This window comes from Cupressus sempervirens, chromosome 2 (assembly GCF_028749045.1).
Source record: "Cupressus sempervirens isolate cs-2001-9-10 chromosome 2, ASM2874904v1, whole genome shotgun sequence".
Classification (NCBI taxonomy): domain Eukaryota; kingdom Viridiplantae; phylum Streptophyta; class Pinopsida; order Cupressales; family Cupressaceae; genus Cupressus; species Cupressus sempervirens.
In genome coordinates, this window is record NC_143119.1 from 374721143 (window position 1) to 374742202 (window position 21060).

Consider the following 21060-nt stretch of genomic DNA (forward strand, 5'->3'; position numbering starts at 1 on the left):
TTTTTTGGTTCAGTGCCCCTCTTTCCTTTAAGGTGAGTCCCATTTTCGATAGCATTCACTATGTCAATTCTCCTTCTATTTGTTGTTAATGCGTAGTAATCCTTCCCAGCCTATCGCACCCATTTTTTTTTGATATTTTGGCTGAAGTTAAAGAATCTTTCTCCTGGCTCCATGCTCATAGAAATCCTTTCATATGGAATTATGTCTTCCCTTCGGTGATTGCTGAAATGTATTGGCCAGGCATTTTCATTTTCACTCCTTCCTGTATCTCATAAGCAATTTTTTTAATTTTTTCCTTCACCCATTTACAACCTTTATGTTTTCTTCCTTATTAGTTTGAACTCATTAAACTCCGTATAGCAAATCATTTGCATAAGTTAGGAGTTATAATAAGAAAACAATAAAAGAAATTTTTTATCGATTTTTTTTGCTTTATGTGAATTATCACAGCTCATGTCTCACTTTATCTGTGATTAAACCAATAGGAGTTTCCAGGCATTTTGAAACTATGTAAATGGACCAGGTCCAATTTTACACTTATTAATTGAGATCATTAACTTATCACTAAGTAGTCAAGATAAGAATAAGAAAAGTATGTTGTGGTTGGATAATTTTCCTAAATAATCTCTCTCATGAATGCACTTTGTCTTAGTTATATGTATGTTATCGATTAGTCCAAATTATTGAACTATAAATAAATCAGTCATAAATTTAAGGACAATCGGTTGTTTTTATTACAATAATAGATAAGACGTCTATTATTAGTTAATGGTTATCTTGTAAATATCTTTAGCTTTAGTTTGCTTTCGTTTTTTGCTTTCTCTGGAATAGAATGTTTCTATTCTTTACGATCGTTTCCTAAGGAAACATCGTCTCTTCCTTTTGTATAAATTGACCTTTCGGTCTCTGTTATTAATAAGCAAGTATTTACCAATTACCTTGTAATATGGTATCAGAGCTAAATACTTAAATTTTTTCGGAAAAATTTATAATTTCTTCTTGAAATTATTTGTTTAAATTTTTCCAAAATTATTTCAGCTAATTTCTCCAAAACCCACCTAGGGTTTTTCTGCTTGGAGAAATTCCCAAATTACGAATCTGCAAATCGCGTGGAAATCGTGGCCATTTTTTGAAGACTCGCGTTTTTGGGGTGAAAATCTGCATGTTTCTGTATCAAATCTTCATGCTCTTAGCCGTCTCAGTCTGTCATCGTGCTCTGGGAAGCAGATTCGATCATTTTTCATCAAGAAATCTGAAGTTTTTTCAAGCTTTTTTTAGCTAGGGCCGTTTTTTTTCGAAACCCTAATTTTTGGGGTCAAAAAAATTTTTTGTTTGCAGATTCTTGGTGGGTTTTTCGAGAGCTCAACTGGGTTGTAGTCCGTTTTTTCTGGGTGCCTCGATTTTTGTGCCTCGATTTTTGAGCCAGCGGATTTAGAAAACGACAGCAGATTCCTTCTGGGTTTTTCGAGCTCTCTTTTGGGTCATTCTCTGATTCTTCTGGGTCTTCTGTATTTTTGCCTCGAAGAACGTGCCTTCACAGATTTTCACAGTTTTTCATTGAAAAACGTGCCATGGCATCTCTGACAAATATTCTGCTCGAGCATAATTCCAAATTCAATGGTCGTAATTATGGAACCTGGAAGCAGCGCATCATCGCAATCTTCGAATATCGAAACACCGATCAACTTGTTCTGGGTGTTAAGCAGCGTCCGACTTCTCCGGGTCCTGATCAAGATACATGGGATCTGAACAATCGAGAGGCAGTAATGCTTCTCAAACTCTCCATCGCTGATGACCAGCTTTCTCAGATTCCATCCGGAAAGACAGCGGCCGAAATCTGGACACATCTAAAAAGTCTTCATGAGACTTCCGACAAGAGCAGAGCCTTCTTTCTGAAAAACACTCTGTTTTCTATTGTCATGGATAAGCGCACCTCGCTCTAGGCACACCTGAATCGGATTCAGGAAATCCGTGATCAGTTACTTGCCATTGGTCGCAAGATGGAGGAAGAGGATATTGTGGTAATCACTCTTCAGAGTTTACCAAATTCCTATGAGCATTTTATCGAGACTCTCAACATCACATCTACTGGTGTTGATCTAAAGTTCACTGATCTCTGCACCCTGCTACTTCAGCAAGATCGGTGGAAACAACAGTTCGGTAGCAGCTCCAGTTCCACCTCCACTGAGCAAGCCTTTGCTGCGAAATCCTTTCAGAAGGATAAGGGCAAGTTTCATCAACCATCTCAGCAGAAGTCTTCTGCTCCAGCATCCGATGGTACCAAAAAGAAGAACATTCAATGCAACTATTGCCACAAGTATGGTCACATGAAGGTTGCATGTCGGAAACGCTTAGCTGCCCAGTCTAAGCAATCAAGTTCGCAACCCAAAGCGAACAGTGCAGAGCACACTAAGCAGGTGGAATCTGCCTTTTATGCCTTCATGGCTAAAAGACCCGCAGATCATGTACAGCCATCTGCCTGGTACATTGATTCAGGTGCCTCTCGACATTTCACTCACCACAGAGACTGGTTTACTGACTACCAGCCTTATTCAGATTCTGTTATCTTTGGTGGTGGAGAAGAGTACACGGTTGTTGGTAAAGGCAACATTCAAATTCAGTCTGTTGGGAGGAAGCTCATATTCCTTGATGTGTACTACGTTCCAGGGATGGAACTAAATCTACTCTCGGTCAGTCAGTTGCTACGACATTCTCCACACTTGGCAGTCACCTTCAGTTCACATCAGTGCACCATCACTGATCGGGCGACTAAGTCTACTATTGCAGTTGGTCTTGAGGATCATGGTCTTTTCAGACTTACTGATTCTGGTGATTCTCAGGACTTAGCTATGGCTGCTCGGCGATCTTCCATCAGCTCACTTTGGCATCAGCAATATGGGCACTTAAATGTGCATTATCTCTCACAACTTGCTCGGGATGAGCTTGTTCTTGGTTTGCCAGAGATTCAAACCCAACACCTTGGAGTTTGTGACGCATGTCAGGCTGGGAAGCAACATCGCACAACTTTCCCCAGTGGCGATTATTGGCGAGCTTCTCAAGTACTTCAGCTTGTTCATGCTGATATCTGCGGCCCTATGGCCACTCCTTCTATTCTTGGGTACAGATATTTTCTGTTGTTTGTAGATGATTTCAGTAGAAAAATGTGGGTGTATTTCCTTAAAAAGAAATCCGATGCATTTATTGTATTTCAAAAGTTTAAACCCTTAGTTGAAAAAGAGTCTGGGAAATCTATTATTACTCTTAGATCAGACAATGGGGGGGAATTTTGTTCTAATGTTTTCCCCAGCTTCTTGGATACACATGGCATCCAACGCCAGTTCACCACACCCCACACGCCACAACAGAACAGTGTAGTTGAATGTCGGAACAGGACAATCACCGAGATGGCTCGTTCCATGCTCGAACACAGACATGTTCCGAAGCGTTTTTGGGCAGAAGCAGTTAACACTGCAGTTTATCTGTTGAACTGGTCACCCACAGTGGCGGTCAAAGGTAAAACTCCGGAAGAGGCCTGGTCAGGTCGCAAGCCCAGAATCAGTCACCTGAAGGTTTTTGGCTCTCTTGCTTTTGTTTGGATCCCTGATGCTTCACGCACCAAGTTGGATGCCAAGAGTCAGAAACTGATGCTTGTTGGATATAGCAGTCTTCACAAAGCCTACCGCCTTATTGATGTTGAGACATCTCGTCTCATATACAGCCGCGATGTAGTCTTTGATGAGCAGCGAGGACCATTCATGCCTGTTTCTCCTGTTCCTGATCCAGCAGACCAGCCTATGCAGGTTCATGATTTGGGAGTTCGGCTTCGATTAGGTCCACCTGATGGGAGGGCTCCAGTAGCTCCTACAGCTCCAGTCCTGCCAGTGATACCTGTACAGCCACCTCCGGCTTCTCCTGCAGGATCACCTCGTTTTGAAGATGCTTCACCTGAGTTTGATCCAGATTCTTCTGATCAGGATCCTGCTGATCAAGCATCTCCTAGTACTACTGTTGGTCATTCTCCTCTCCGGCCTAAGTGGTGGGCTAAGACACTTGCTGATCTTCATGATGATGAGCTCATTGATGGGAGAACTACTCGGAAAAAGAGCAAAACTATAGATTCTGTTAACTTTGCTCTTATGGCCAACATTCACAGTGTGTTTGAACCTCAAACATATTCCGAAGCTAAAGGAATTCCAGAGTGGGAACAGGCCATGCAATCTGAACACCAGAGCCTGCTGAAGAACAACACTTGGGTCCTTTCTGATCTTCCCCCAGGGAAGAAACCCATTAGCTGCAAATGGGTCTACAAAATCAAATACAAATCAGATGGTACTTTGGATAAGTACAAAGCTCGTTTAGTGGCAAAGGGCTTTTCTCAGCGTCAGGGCATTGATTATGAGGAGACCTTTGCTCCTACTACAAAGATGAGCACCATCAGATTAGTCCTAGCCATGGCAGCACAGTTTGGCTGGAAGGTCCATCAGATGGACGTAAAGAGTGCTTTCCTGAATGGTGATCTCCATGAAGAGGTCTACATGACGCAGCCTCCTGGTTTCAAGGTTGCTGGTAAAGACCATCAGGTTCTCAGATTGGTAAAAGCTCTCTATGGTTTGAAGCAGGCCCCTCGGGCATGGTACATCAAGATTGATACGTACCTCAGTGATCAAGGCTTCAAGAGGAGTTCTTCAAACTCAAATCTGTACATCAAGACTACTGACAGTGACATCATCCTTTTGGTTATCTATGTGGATGATCTGATCATCACTGGCAGTTCGGCATCTTTGATTCAGGGAATCAAACAACACTTATGCCAGTCTTTTGATATGACTGACCTTGGGCACATGCATTATTGCTTAGGTGTTGAAGTTTGGCAACAGTCTTCTGGTATATTCATCTCTCAGTCCAAATATGCCAGAGCCTTGTTAGACAAATTCCGAATGCAGGATTGCAAACCTGCATCTACACCTATGGAGAAAGGTCTCAAGTTATCAGCCAAGTCTGATTCTCCTTCTGTTGATGATACTACGTATAGGCAACTAGTAGGCAGCCTCATCTACCTATCTGCTACTAGGCCTGATATCAGCTTCGCAGTGAGCTATATTTCACGCTTTATGACAGCTCCTAAGGCTGATCATTGGATGGCAGCAAAGCGTGTGCTTCGTTATGTGAAAGGCACTTCTGATTATGGACTTTTGTATTCTCGGAGTTCTAATCCTAAACTCAGTGGGTTCACAGATTCAAATTGGGCAGGCTCTGTTGATGATAAAAAGTCAACATCTGGATATGTGTTCAGTTTGGGATCCGGTGCAGTCACATGGACCAGCAAGAAGCAACAGGCAGTTTCTCTCTCTTCTACAGAGGCTGAATATAGAGGGACTGTTAAGGCAGGATGTGAAGCTGTCTGGCTTCGTCAGATGCTTGGGGATATGCAGATGTCACCAGCAGGACCAACTACTCTGTTTGTTGATAACGAAGGCATTATCAAGTTAGCACGGAATCCAGTCTTCAATGAACGAACCAAGCATGTGGATGTTCATTGTCATTACATACGACAGCTGGTTGAAGACGGGACTATAGATCTGCAGTATGTTCCTACCTCAGATCAGACTGCAGACATTCTCACCAAGCCTCTTGGTCCTGATAAGTTTGTCAAATTCAGAGGACAGCTTGGTGTGTTAGATAGATTAACCATTAAGGGAGGGTATTACAATAATAGATAAGACGTCTATTATTAGTTAATGGTTATCTTGTAAATATCTTTAGCTTTAGTTTGCTTTCATTTTTTGCTTTCTCTGGAATAGAATGTTTCTATTCTTTACGATCGTTTCCTAAGGAAACATCGTCTCTTCCTTTTGTATAAATTGACCTTTCGGTCTCTGTTATTAATAAGCAAGTATTTACCAATTACCTTGTAATAGTTTTAACTCAAAAATGTTGAATATTTTAGCTTTATATGTAATTTAGCATATTAAATGATTATTCAATATTACATATTAATACAATATTTGTATATAGAGAAATTCGTTTCTATTTTAATATGGTTGCAGGATTCATATTACATGGCAAATTACAAGCCATTCTGGGACCCGCACGTCTCTATTATACCGAACATCTTCCTGGCGGTTACATTTTGGTATTGTTATAAATCATCAAAGATTATATTCATCTGCAGTTATGGACGTCAATCGTCATCTTTATTTTATTGTATTTAAAGATTCCTAAGTGTTGATGATGATAGCATATATCAAAACGACAACCGTCAGCATCTGTTCATCGAGTTTTATTGCATCTTTTGGCTCTCCCTTCATCTTGAATATTCAACGGCAGAATATGATTGGTGATCGAATTCTTGTACCGGTTTCACTCAAGATTTCTGGGCTTCTTCGTTCCATGTTGGCTAAGTCTATTATATACGATTATATTCTTCCTGGCAATATTATCAATATATTCATATGTAATCGTAGCTTGTTCATTAGGTGTGACTGTAAGCAATACATGTATTTGAATATTGCTCTGATGTTATTGAGACATAGGAGTTATTTGTTGTTTTGTAATCAGACAGCAGTAGGTCTGAACTTTGTAAGAAACATTTTCACTCAATAAAGGTATTGCTTTTGAGGCTAGGTTGTTTCCCTCTGTGAAGAGGGTTTTTCCCAGGGTGTTGCTTATAGTTTATATTTATGTTTTCTAGTCTATTTTCAACATGGTATCAGAGCGAGGTTTATAATTTCTAAGACTAGACTAGATTTCTTTTCATTTTTCAATCATGGTGCTTGGATTGAAGGTAGAAGATCCTCTGGAAGGAGCCTCAAATTTCATCTCATGGAAATCCAGAATCTTGTTAGTTCTAGAAGAAAATGATCCTCTTTCCTTTGTGGAGTCTGAAGTTTCAGAACCCTCTAATCCTAAAGAAAAGGCAGCTTGGAAGAAGAACATGATTCTGGCCAAAAGAATTATTATTGACTCCATGAAGGATCATTTAGTTCCTACTATTTCCAAGCTGAAATCTGCCAAAGAAATGTTTGATTCTCTGCATAGTGTGCATGAGATAAACAATACCAGCAGAACTCTGGCTCTTCGCACGCAGCTTCTTCACATCAAGATGTGCAAAGGTGACTCTATTGTCTCTTTCTTCTTGAAGATTTCCGAACTTAAAGATCAGTTAAGCACTATTGGAGAATCTGTCAATGACAAAGAACTTGTTATGCTCGCAACGAATGGTCTCCCTCATTCTTGGGAATCTTTTATTCAAGGTATGAATAGCAGAAGTGATTTCCCAACCTTTGAAGGGCTGAGAACTGATTGTATTCAAGAGGAGTGTCGTTTGGAGGCTAGAGGGAGTTCTCATAAATCTAATCAAGTAGAAGATCAAGTGCTTACTTCTCAAACTTCTAAGAAAAGAGGAAGGAAGAAATTTTTCAAAAGGTTTGAAGATAAAAATCTTTCCTCATCTTCTGAATTTAAAAAAAAAGAAAGATTTCTCCAAGATTAAATGCTTTACGTGTGAAAAACTTAGTCATTTTGCTAAGCATTGCACTGTGAAACTTAATTTTCATGATGTGACTATATCTGATTCAAAAGTTTCTTCTCCCTCAAAGGATTCTTATGATCATTCAGAAGGTCTTGTTCTTATATCAGCCTTGTCTAGTAATGTGCAAGCTGATCGTAATACTTGGTTAATAGATAGTAGTGCATCTCGTCACATTTCTGGGTTCAAGCATCATATCTCAAATCTGGTTGAATCAGATCCTCATCTTCAAGTGATTATTGGTGATGATGCATCCTATTTTGTTAAATGGGCAGGTAACACTTTATTAAAATTAAAATTTGGTATTCCTTTTCATCTAAGTGATGTTTTATTTGTTCCTGGTATCAAGAGGAATTTAATTTCCATATCAGCTTTGGAAGATAAAGGTCTTAATATTGCTTTTTCTAATGGAAGTGTAATGACTTGGAAAAAGGATTCTAATTTTAATTTTGCTCAAATTATTGGTGAATGTCATGGGAGTCTTTATAAGCTTGCAGCCAATCAAGTTCATGTTTTAAATCATTCTACTTCCAACATCAACTTATTATGGCACAAGAGATTTGGTCACCTTAATTTCAAATCTCTTTCTTCTTTAGGGAAGTTTGTTGTAGGTCTTCCTTCTCTCAGTTCCTCATTTGATGGCATTTGCAAAGGTTTCTCTTTGGGAAAAATTTTGAAAAGTCCTTTTCATTCAACTGAAAATAGATCTAAGCATGTTTTAGAGCTGATCCATTCAGATTTATGTGGACCAATGTCATCAGCTTCTTTAAGTGGTTTTTGGCACTATGTTACTTTCATTGATGATTGTTCTCGTAAAGCATGGATCTATTTTCTTAAAACCAAAGAATCTGATGAAGTTTTATCCAAGTTCAAGGAATTTAAAGCCTCAGTTGAGAATTTATCTGAAAAGAAAATCAAGACTCTCAAATTTGGTAATGGCAGTGAATTTATTTCAGGTTCTTTTCAATCTTTTTGTGTTGAAGCAGGAATCAAGAGGGAGTTTTGTGTCCCCTATAATCCTCAGCAAAATGGAGTTGCTGAAAGGAAAAACAGATCTATTGTTGAGGCTGCTAAAGCTATGATTCAGATTTTTCTTTGGGCAGAGGCCTATAGGATAGTAGTTTATGTTCAAAATAGAAGTCCTCATCGTATACTTAATAATATGACTCCAGAAGAAGCTTTCACCGGTACTAAACCTGATGTAAGTCATTTAAAAGTTTTTGGTTTATCAGTTTATATTCATATTCCCAAAGATAAGAGATCAAAATTAGATCCTTCAAGTAAAAAGGGAATTTTTGTTGGTTATAGCGAATCTGCAAAAGCTTATAGGATTTACATTCCAGGGCAAAAATCTATTGAGCTTAGTAGAGATGTTTCTTTTGAAGAAAATTTTGATTGCTCCAAATCTGCTCATTCTTCTCTTGATATTGATTTGGATGTTCCTCTGGTTCCTGAAAATTCTTCTTTTGATCCTTCTAATCCGGAAATCTTCTCTGAGAGGGAGGATTCTCCTTCTTCTCCTAAAATTCAAGATATTTCTGAAGTTGAATCTAGTGGTCATTTGAATGAGAAGAAGAGACCTTTGTGGGCAAGGAATATTATGCAAGAAGCTGAAAAAATTTCAGCTCCTAAAGGAACTTTTAGGGAAAGTAAACGACCTCAAATTTTTGATAATTATTCTGCTTTAATGTGTAATCTCATTGACTCTGAACCTTCATTTGTTGAATCAGCTTTAAGTCAATAGGTTTGGAAGGGTGTCATGTTAGAAGAATATGAGTCTATTCTAAAAAATAAAGTTTGGGAGATTGTTCCTCGTCCCAAAGATAAATCAGTTATTTCCTCTAAATGGTTATTCAAAACAAAACATGCTGCAGATGGGAGTGTGGACAAATTCAAAGTCAGATTTGTTGCCAGAGGTTTCAGTCAAAAAGAAGGTATAGATTATGATGAAATTTTTTCTCCTGTAGCAAGGTACACTTCTATCAGAACCATCATTGCTATTGCTGCAAGTAAAAAATAGAAAATTCACCATATGGATGTAAAAATGGCTTTTCTCAATGGTTTTATTAATGAAGAAGTTTATGTAGAACAGCCTGATGGATTTATTTTACATAACAAAGAATCTCATGTATGCAAACTTCATAAGGCATTGTATGGTCTTAAGCAAGCACCTCGAGCTTGGTACGAGCGCATTGATGGTTATCTTTTGAGTTTGGGTTTTTCAAAGAATGAGGCTGATCCAAACATTTATCTCAAAAGGTATAAAGATCTCATGTTGACTCGTGTTCTTTATATTGATGATCTATTTATCACAGGAGATGATGAAATGATAGTCAAATGCAAAAAAGATTTATCTTCTGAATTTGAAGTGAAAGATCTGGGTGTAATGCATTATTTTCTTGGTCTAGAAATTTGGCAACAATCTAATGAAATCATTATCAGTCAAGGTAAATATGCTCTTGATATTCTTAAGAGATTTGATATGCTTGACTGCAAGCCAAATATGATTCCTATGGAATCTAATTTGAAGAGAATTCAAGTAAATGCAGCTGATTCAGAATTTATTGATTGTACCATTTATAGACAACTGATTGGTTCTGTTATGTATCTCGTCAATACAAGGCCTAATATTTGTTTTGCTGTCAATACTTTGAATCAATTTATGAGTGAACCTCGGAAATATCATTTCACTGCAGCTAAGCATATTCTGAGATATATCAAAGGGACTTTACAATATGGAGTGAGTTTCTCTTGTTCTAATGACCTGAAACTTCATGGGTTCTCAGATTCTGATTGGGCTGGTTGTATTGTGGATAGAAAAAGTACTTCAAGTTTTTGTTTCAGTCTTGGTTCAGGCATGATTAGTTGGTGCAGCAGGAAGCAAAAATGTGTAGCTCAAAGTACTGCTGAAGCTAAATACGTGGCAGCCTACTCAGCTGCTCGTGAAGCTATTTGGCTTCGAAAACTCATAAGTGGATTATTTGAAAAATCTTCTAAACCTACTACAACTTTCTGTGATAACCAGAGCTGCATAAAAATTTCTATAAATCCAGTTTTTCATGACAAGTCAAAGCATAAAGAAATTAAGTACCATTACTTAAGAGACATGGTTCTTCAGAAGGCTATGGAGCTGAAGTATATCAGCACTGAAGATCAGACTGCTGATATTTTTACCAAGCCTCTATCTAAGGTGAAATTTTGTTTTTTCAGAGAAAAACTAGGAATGGTAAATCTTAAGACTTAAATGGAACTAAGTCTAGTTTATTTAGATTTATCTATTATTATTATTTTTGGTGTGTGATCTGATAAATATTGTAAGATCAGCTATTACAGCTCTTTCACTATGCGATAGTGAATATCATGTAGAGAGAGTCCATGATATTATCATGTTGAGTAAATACGTGATAAGAGTTGTGTGTTATGTTGAGAGATTCCATAACTATTCACGTTGAGTGAGTCCATGAATGAAGACTTAGCTGTGAGTCTTACAAATTTGTCATGATGATCAAATCCAATTATGAATAAATGATTTTTATTGAGAGATATTTCATGATTTTAATCAAATTGGATCTCTGTGCTGTTTATTTAATTTACAAATTCCATATAAGCTAAGAGGGAGTGTTGAATATTTTAGCTTTATATGTAATTTAGCATATTGGATGATTATTCAATATTACATATTAATGCAATATTTGTATATAGAGAAATTCGTTTCTATTTTAATATGGCTGCAGGATTCATATTACATGGCAAATTACAAGCCATTCTAGGACCCGCACATCTCTATTATACTGAACATCTTCCTGGCGGTTACATTTTGGTATTGTTATAAATCATCAAAGATTATATTCATCTGCGGTTATGGACGTCAATCATCATCTTTATTTTATTGTATTTAAAGATTCCTAAGTGTTGATGATGATAGCATATATCAAAACGACAACCATCGGCATCTGTTCATCGAATTTTATTGCATCTTTCAGCTCTCCCTTCATCTTGAATATTTAACGGCAGAATATGATTGGTGATCGAATTCTTGTATCGGTTTCACTCAAGATTTCTGGGCTTCTTCATTCCATGTCAGCTGAGTCTATTATATACCATTATATTCTTCCTGGCAGTTTATCGATATATTCATATGTAATCGTAGCTTGTTCATTAGGTGTGACTGTAAGCAATATATGTAAGTGAATATTGCTCTGATGTTATTGAGACACAGGAGTTATTTGTTGTTTTGTAATCAGACAGCAGTAGATCTGAACTTTGTAAGAAACATTTTCACTCAATAAAGTTACTGCTTTTGAGGCTGGGTCGTTTCCCTCTGTGAAGAGGGTTTTTCCCAGGGTATATGCTGATAGTTTTTATTTATGTTTTCTAGTCTATTTTCAACAAAAAATACTATTGCTTTTTCATTAAGACTTCTTCACTAATAATAATATAAAATTTTGCTAGAAATATTTAGCTATGAAGTAAAGATGTTTATTGCCAATAAAGGATTTTTCTGAATGGTTGTCATATCTTATGAACATGTTCCTAGGGAATTTGTCTCATATTGCTTCTCTTTTGTAAATTATGTCAAGAAACAAGTACCAATATTAACTTGATAACTTATTTGATATATTGAAGTTTGATTAATATGTTTCAGTATTTGCTCATTTAATTTCTTTCTTGCCTTTGTATTTTGTATGATTACGTCTTTCTTTAAAAACAATCTTTATGACACACTTTTACATTATAATCATAGAGATGATTTTTAATGCTTCTTTCCATACTTTACATTTTCAAATGACGGGAATTTTGACGCTTATTTATTTGTAATGCAATCATGTTTTGATTCTTTTTCCACATGAAATGTTTAATTTGTCTATAGTAACTAAAAGACTCTAAAACATACATATAGCAATCATATTTTCAGAAGGCTGGCTAGATAGAGCCGTTAGGAAAGGACAATGTCTGTTTCTGTTACCCTGCAGTAGTATTTTCCCTTTGAACTACAATAACAAAAACAGTAAGATATGCCCTAATTTTATTTGTGTGCTTCAAAAAATTTGTATTTTAATATAATTTATAGACTAATTGTTTTTGTCCTAAATTTCAAGTATATGCTTAAACATTTCTTAATTATGTCATCTCTCAATACCCATCTCCCTATATTGAAAAAATCCCCTCCTTTCAGCATCTTTACCAGCACCTTACCCACAGAAAAGAACTTAATAAGAAAGATGCGGAATTTGTCAGTTTTTGCAACGATTCGGAATCTTAAGTGAAGATATTCAAGGGCGAAAAGTCATAATCCCGATTTCAAATCAGAGAGAAAGTTGCTAATCAGAACTCATCTGGTCCAATGTCAGAATCAAATTGAGATTAAGATCGTCAGCTCAGTAAATTTTCCTATGCTGGACACTTTGAAATAGAGTACTTCACTAAGATTTTATGTGGTTCAAGCACTGCATCTCCTTCAAGATTCAATCAACTGAGAACTCTGAACCAAATACTAGTGAATTTGAATCCACGCCAGAATATTAAGTACTAGTATTACTCAAGGATAACTTTGATGATTTTTTTGTGGTTTCTAATTTTTTACTAGTGTTCCTAGGAGCAAACCCCTCCTTCAAAGTGGTCTAAAAGACAACCTGCGCCACTATAATCAATATTCGTCAAAGATAATTTCACGCTGCTCCAAGAGAATCCATGATAATTGATCTATCTGACACTCAAAGACTTTCGGTTAAGAAAATTTATTAATGACAAAATGCAAGTGCACCGATCGAACATAAAACCCTCAGATAATGCCATTATCTTTGAAATGTTTATAGAGGCAAAACACAGCTCAATCATTAGGTATGATAGGCTTCAAAATTCCCAAAAAAATCACATTTTTTTGTTTAAAAAAAAGTGATTTTCAGCTCAACCGAGCTCTAACAATGAAATCAGCGAATTCAGACATCTGAATGTGATAGGCCAAAGTTTTCGACTGTGGAATTCCAATAATATTACAACCTACATCGCATCTGTATGTTTCATCGGACGGGATCGCCATAATTATACGAATTTTTGTATAACTAATTCATCAGATTAGATCCCGATGCTTTAAGCATAGAATAGCTAGACAAAACAACTGGAAACATCTGCCAAATGGTTAACATAAATGATTACCTTATACAACAAGCACTAATCTTGTACAGCGAGTCGATCGGCGGGTCTGGTTCTTGAATTAGAAAGCTCTACCTTTGATCTGCAATCTTCAGTTCTACAATTATCTTCCGAAAAGTTCTTCGGCCTCTACCATCGTCCCGTATATACAGAGCAATGCTGTCAAGACGAGGGTAAAATAAAATTAATATCTTTAATGGTAATAATAATAATAATAATAACTTTAGTTTGTGGTAGCCTACTAATAATAATAATAGCCTTGGGGACCAGAGTTGAACATAATTTCTATTTTTAATTTGATAATTTTAAGTTGTTTCGGTCGTGAAGATATGTGTGGAGCAATTTAGGGCAAGCCCATATTGACAAATAGAATTGTAAAGGTAAAAAGAATCGGATATATGATTTTTATTTTTATTTTTATTATTTTTATATTAGTCCCTCTCTATTTATTGGTTATTGGTTAGTATGCTTTATTTGTTTTTTTTTAATAGTTTATGTCTTTTAAGACAGAAACGAATGTTTTTTATGCAGTTTTTGTAATTAATTTTCACCATGTAAGAATAAAATTAAAATATATGTTATCGTGTGTAGCTATTTTATATTTAGAATTATAGTTGTGCATGGTTGCTGGGACGATCTAATAGTTTTTTTTAAAATTAATACTCTCTTAGGGTTTTAGATCTATTGAACTTTTATTTTCACTTATCTTGTTATTAGTGAATGATAGATAAAGTGTTTATAGTCATTTGTAATTGTGCTATATGAATTGCGTATAAATTTATATGTTTCAATAATATTTTTAATTAATTAATATATGTTTTAGAAATAGTATTGAGTATGGTGATATATTTATTAAAATGTTTTTTAATTTTATATTTGTTAAACTAATTATTGAATTTTTGTCGAGATTTTCTTATTTTTAATTAAAATTTTAATAAAAAATTGTGAGGAATAAGCAACAAATAGAAAATACTAAAGAAATATTAAAATATTTTATCACTTATTTCTTTAGTCAATGATGGGCCACAACCCCACCTAAAATTGATCCTTTCTCTTTCCATTTACTAATTTCATCAGGTTCATTTTGTTTTTTTTTCCAATAAATTATGAATAATTAATACTATTGACAAAACTAAAATTGAGTCTAAAAAATCAGATGAGTAATAGAAGGTGGGACACTGGATGGTTCACAACTAAGTGATAGCTAGAGCATGTGTTCCCTAGCCTATGTCTAGTTTACTACTGCACACAATGAGTGTTATGTGATCAAGGAATAAGTTTCAGAGGGATGTGAGTCCCTCTCCTTCTACTTTTATATTGTTTGCAGTTTGCAGTTTGTTCACATTGGGGAAAGGTTGTTGTTTGAGTTATGGCTAAGTTCAAAATTGTAGGAGTCAGGTGCAAATTTATATTAGTCTCTTGCCTATTGGATATAGTTTTGAAGGTTCTCTTATCAAACTCTAGTGCAAGGTTTTTTTTTGTGGCATAGTTTTCTTAGTGAGTGTTTCTATGCAAAGAGGTTGAGGCTTTTTGGGTTATAGGAGTTTAAATGGGTCTTTTTGGGGTCTCTCAGAGTTTGTTGTGTTGGAAAGAGACACTGGTATCATAGCTTGTATGTTGTTATTGATGACAACTATACATATTTCTATTGGTCACTTGTCATATTTTGGTTATTTTGGAGGCCAAGCTAATAAATTGGTGAAGTATGGCAGAGTAGGGACAGTATAACAAACATAAGAGTTCATGTTTTGATTCTCGCAGTTAGGATAAGCTTCTACAAGATATATACTATGTTATATTATGTTATCCTATGTTTGCACCTATTGATGTTATCATTTGATCGAGTTATGAAGTGTTATTAGTCAAGTAGTGAAGTATGAAGAACAATCTTAGTTGGCTATGGATCAATTGGTGATCTGAATATATCGATGATCCAGTCAATTTGAGACTTGTAATTGATAGAACCAACATCATTGATAATGTTATGTATCTAGTAGAGGTTAGCATGAAGATTTTTGAATGGATTTGCCCAACATTCTACACATTACACTTTATGTTCTTGAGGTCAACTACTTGAGTTATTATTTTTGCAAATGAGTACCTAAGATTGAGTTTTTGAGTTGATTTGATATAGAGAAGCATTGTGAAGTGCAAAGATGATATGTTTTCATGTTGTATGTGTAAAGAGCCTGATTACATATTTTAGGTTACGATTTTCTACTACCTACATGGAACTATTGATGTTATTTCTCAGTTCACTATTTTGGATTGTAGTAGTAGTATTTTGTATGGTAATGAGTCTTTCTATGTTGATATCTAAGAAGTGAGTTTTAGGAAGTGTGCATGGTGAATTCTCTTTTTGTGTTCAAGCCTTTAACAATGTTATTATATTTGCAAAGTATTCATTATTGGGTTTCATCCCCACTCTGGTTTTCAAAGATCTTGACAAGCTAAATACTCATAATCTTGAATTGGAAGAAAAGCTCAAGGATGTTGAAAGCTTCATTGAGACTTTGAACAAATCAATGGGCAAGATAAATGATTTTGTTGAGAAATTAAAGTAAAAAGGAAGCAATGATAATTCACATGCCTTGAAGGAAAAATCAGATGAATGTTAGCAAGTTGCAAAAAACAAAGATAACCTAAATCATTCAAGATGGAAGTGATGGTAATGAAGAAGACAAAAGAGATTGGAGCAAAGAAAAATAATGAATAACATCTTGAGAGGACCCTAAAAGATAGAATGATGAATACCATAAGTTGAATTGTGTGATTGGACAATTTGAACATGAACTTGAGGTATTCAGACATAATAAGCAAGAACTTGGAAGAGTTAATAAGGGTTTTAGGAGTGAACTTACTTTCCCTAATGATTTTAAGGACAAATTTAAAGCTAGTATAGAAAATCTTAATGCAAAACTTGAAATCCAAGGCCCAAAGAGAGACACGCAAAGACTTAATTTTGAGAAAGGAGAAAGTTCTAGATCTAGTTAGAATAACAACTTATCAAATGACTAGATAGATAGACCTAAGAGTTCACCAGTAAAGAAACCTAACGCACAAAATTTCAATGAGAGATGTTTTTCATGCAACAAATTTGGTCATAGGAAAATCAAGTAAAAAACCAAACCTAATGCCACATCCTCTTTTGGTTATTAGTTCACTTGCTACAACTATGGACACCTATCAAATGACTATAGAGCAAAATTGAACAATTATGTGAACAAAGGGAACATCAAATGTAACAAATGCAACAATTTTGGTCATATAGTGAGGTAATACAAACTAAGGAAAAAGAAAGTGAATCCGAGGTATGGAAATTCAAATGTAATATGTTTCAAATGTAACAATTCAGATCACATAGATAAGTATTGTAGATTAAATAATCCAAATAGAGGATTGGTTGAAAGGAAGAATATGGTAAACAATGATAAGGGAAAGAAAAGTATTGATGATGAGTAAATTAGCAAGAAATTGAGTAATACATGGGTTAGAAAATATCATATTGATGACAATGGGTTTCTAGAGCCTTTCCATTAAATACATTCTATGTCTATGTTACATTGTAAGCTTTCCACTATAGAAACTTAAATCTTAATAGTTACATTATTTTGTGTATTTCTCTAACAAGATCCAAGTTCCATAGATATAACGCCTATTGCAGCAACAAAAAATAGCGCTTCAAATCAAAATTATGGACATTTCTAATTTTAAAAACTCAAAATAAGATGATACCCAAAAAAGTTGCAACCTAGTTGTGAATGTAAAGGCAATCACGTTGTCTCTAAGAAAATCCCTCCAATTTTTGTAGTTAGACAAGAAAAAATGAAGCATTAATTAAAAAAAATGTTTCTTGGGATGAATGCTCGATCCATATCCTTCATCAAAAATTTCAGAAGTTGGGGTCATAATGTTGCAACTTATTTATGGTTGAATTATAGTTTTTTTTTTTTAATTGAACTTCAAATTTTTAAATGAAACAAAATGAAATCTCCATGGTTAGTTGTAGAGAAGATTGGGAATTGAATGTATGGTGGTTTGAATGTAAGTTTATTAGTCTTTTTTTAACACCTTAATTTGAAAAAATATTAGTTAAGATATATAAACTCTTATATTTCAATAAAACACATGTTAGAATTTTATAAGACATATTAAGTTTGAAATATAAAATGTTTTTTTGTTGGAAACTATAACATTTACATTTTCGATGAAGATGAAAGCATGCTACCTAATGTTTACCATGCATATATAGTATCAAAAAATAAAAAATTAGGGCTCGTGATAATTATTGAGTATAGTGCATGGCCCTCTATTGAACCATTGCACATGATTATACAAGGAACAACTAGAAGAGGTAAATCCTATCTAATTGCTTGCATCAAAATGCACTCAAAAGTAAGATACCACAACATAAAAGTCCACTCCTGACACTAGTCCCTACATGAGTTACCACAGTCAATATACATGCATCAACTATACATTTGATGCCCATATTTTGTATTACAAAATTGCAAGCCTTCCAAAAACAAACATTGCTAACATTCCAAGAAGATTTCAAGGACATTAATTATATTCTCATTGATGTAATGAGTTTCAAAGGCTCAAAGCTATTCATAAAGATTAATAGTAGGATACATGAGGCATTTCCCCATAATCTACATCTATTCTTCAATGGTGCCTTTATATTTTTTGTTGGGGACCTCATGCAATTGCCTCCTACAATGGAAAAACATATTTATGCATCATGTTCAAGTCCCCAATTGTTGTGGGATGGATTCACAATAGTTGTGAAGTTACAAACCATGTTTTAACAACAAGACGAATCTACAACTCAAGCACAAATTTGTCAAATGTGGAACAACCAAAATGTCAAAAGATCACATAAAGATTGGGAGTTCTTGATGACACATATAGATAACCAACTTACATTAAGAGAAAAGGAACTATTTGATATCTTGGTGCATTTGTTTTCCACTAATGATTTAGTCAAACTATATAATTAAAGAATGTTAAAAGTATTTAACCTCCCAATTGGGTTAAATAATGTGACAAAAAACTAGGAGCACAATGTATAATGCAAATCTTGATGAACAACTCGAAATAATAGTGTTACGTTGTAGAGGTCAATGTATCATGCTCACAACCAAAATCTAAACACAAGAAACAATTGTTAATGGAGCTCTTGGTGAAGTTCTTGAAATTTTTTATAGCCCCAATACTAAACCAATTGATATGCCAATGTATGTTATGGTAAGGTTTGATAATTACAATGTCTGACCACCCCATCCTTCCCAAATGACGTGAGTGTGGGAGATTATATGCTTCTAAAATAGACAAAACAACACTTTAGTGTGTGCATTTTTCCAATGGTGATTGACTCCCAAAAAATTTATTTAATATTTTTTTAAGATAAAATTTATTTGTTTTTTGTTTTCTATAAATATTTTTTAATAAAATGAAAGCCTATTATTTAATATGCATGTAAAATAGATTTTAATATATTAATTTGAAAGAGGATAAAGTGACAATGCACCATTTTTTTAGATCAATAATAGGTCAAAGGCAAGGTTAATTATTATTGTTTATTAAGCTCAAGTAGATTTGAACCCAAGACCTCCCAAATAAGAGGCTCACAATTTACTGTTGCATTCTAGGTTTTTTCCTAATATAACTATTTTTTTATAAATGTATAATTAAGAAAACAAATAAAAGAAAATAGGGATGACTTTTACTAGTAAATGTGCTTAATATTCGTACATATGTCTATATGATTTTAAGGATAAAAAATCTATTAGATTTTTCATCAAAAATTCTTGCAAAGCTCTTAAAAAACCCTAGTTACCAAAATCATAACTTTGAAAAAAAAAGCAACAATTGAAAAATATAAAGGTTCCAAAAACCTACCTTAAATCTAAGAAATTATATGAGAAGAAAATGTGACACAACTCATAAGAAAAAGTTTTAGCTTTAAAACAATTTCTTTGCTCCCAAATTCCAGAAAGTCCTTCCAACCTAAAAATCATGAGCCTCTAAACTCGCAATTTTAACTAATTCAAACAAAAAACTCAAAACCTAGGATTTTAAATAAAGAAATATGAAAAATAAATAAAAACTCAAATTAAATTCAATTTAAAATACTTATTACTAAATACCAACTCAAGTGACCGGTTAATTAAAGTTCAATTTTGACTTTGTACATGTACCATCTTAAAATGGAAGCACTTAATATGCTCTCTCTCTCTCTCTCTCTCTCTCTCTCTCTCTCTCTCTCTCTCTCTCTCTCTCTCTCTCTCTGTGCAATCTTGATAATATCTCTAGGTCATTTCTAATCTTCTGAAAAGATTCTTTAGGTGTTATTTTATCACCCATTTGGTTAAATCTCCTAGCAGTTTCAGTTTTCTCTATTGTTTTTGCACCTTCTCTAAGGCCTTTAGAACCTCGTTCTAGACCCTCCTTGGGAATAGGTCAAATTAGGTCAACCTATTTTGGAAGAGATCTCTGAGGAATTTGGTTTTGGGGCCCAAAGTGCCTCAAATTTTATAATTATTTACTCTTGCTTCTTGGTCGCCCTACTTTATTTTCATTCCTGAAAATACAGCATACAAGTAGGCTTGGGTATATCATTTTCATTATCAGTCAATCTATTATAATCCATCAAGAGAAAGTATATACATGTTTTTTGAGAATTAAAGTAGTCATCAAGTTCAAGTATTTACTTCTACATCAAGCTTTTTCCTTCAAGGTGGTAGTGGAGTTTGGCTTCTAAGGAGGGGGTCCATCATTCTAAATCATTCAAGTTCTTCCGTCCTTCATCATGGAATGTCACATACTTTCATATTCATCAAGTTTTGACTTATATGGCTTTATTTTGATTTCTTTGAGTCAAGGCTATTACATTTGCATACTTGATCACATATCAAATTCAATTATATCTACAAAGGTAATTGTATCTTTTATTTGATATATTATACCCTACTACATGTTATCGTTTCCTTTATTAGTACATTTACATCTCAATTTTAAGGTTGATTCCTCAATCTAGGGCTTAATCAAGGCAAGCTCTTATCAAACCAAAACAAAAACCAACTTTATATTATATGTTGGAACATGATAGCCAAATTGTGATCATAGATCTAGAAACTACTCACCAAAACATTTATGAAGAGCCACTAGACTGACATCTTCTTGAAGCCCTGAGAAAATAACATTTTTTGGGTTTTCTATTGTGATCATGAATCCATAGTCAAAAGTTCAATCACAAGTTCAAATCCATGATTTTTCAAATTGAAAAAGAACATTCCCTTTCACATTTCAAGGTGAGTACTTTATCATTCATTTCAATTTTTAATCTAGATCTATTTCCATATCTCAATGGGGTT

The 21060-nt window shown here is 34.6% G+C and overlaps 1 protein-coding gene across 1 annotated transcript in view; it reads right to left on the reverse strand.

The window, feature by feature from the left end:
* Positions 1-13892, reverse strand: part of SAC9 (sacI homology domain-containing protein / WW domain-containing protein) — a 246422-nt gene extending 232530 nt beyond the window's left edge. Inside the window, exon 1 of the mRNA XM_089813780.1 lies at positions 13685-13892. The gene's annotated coding sequence lies outside the window, so the exon portion shown is untranslated. The remainder of the gene's footprint in view (positions 1-13684) is intronic.
* Positions 13893-21060: the final 7168 nt, after the last annotated feature.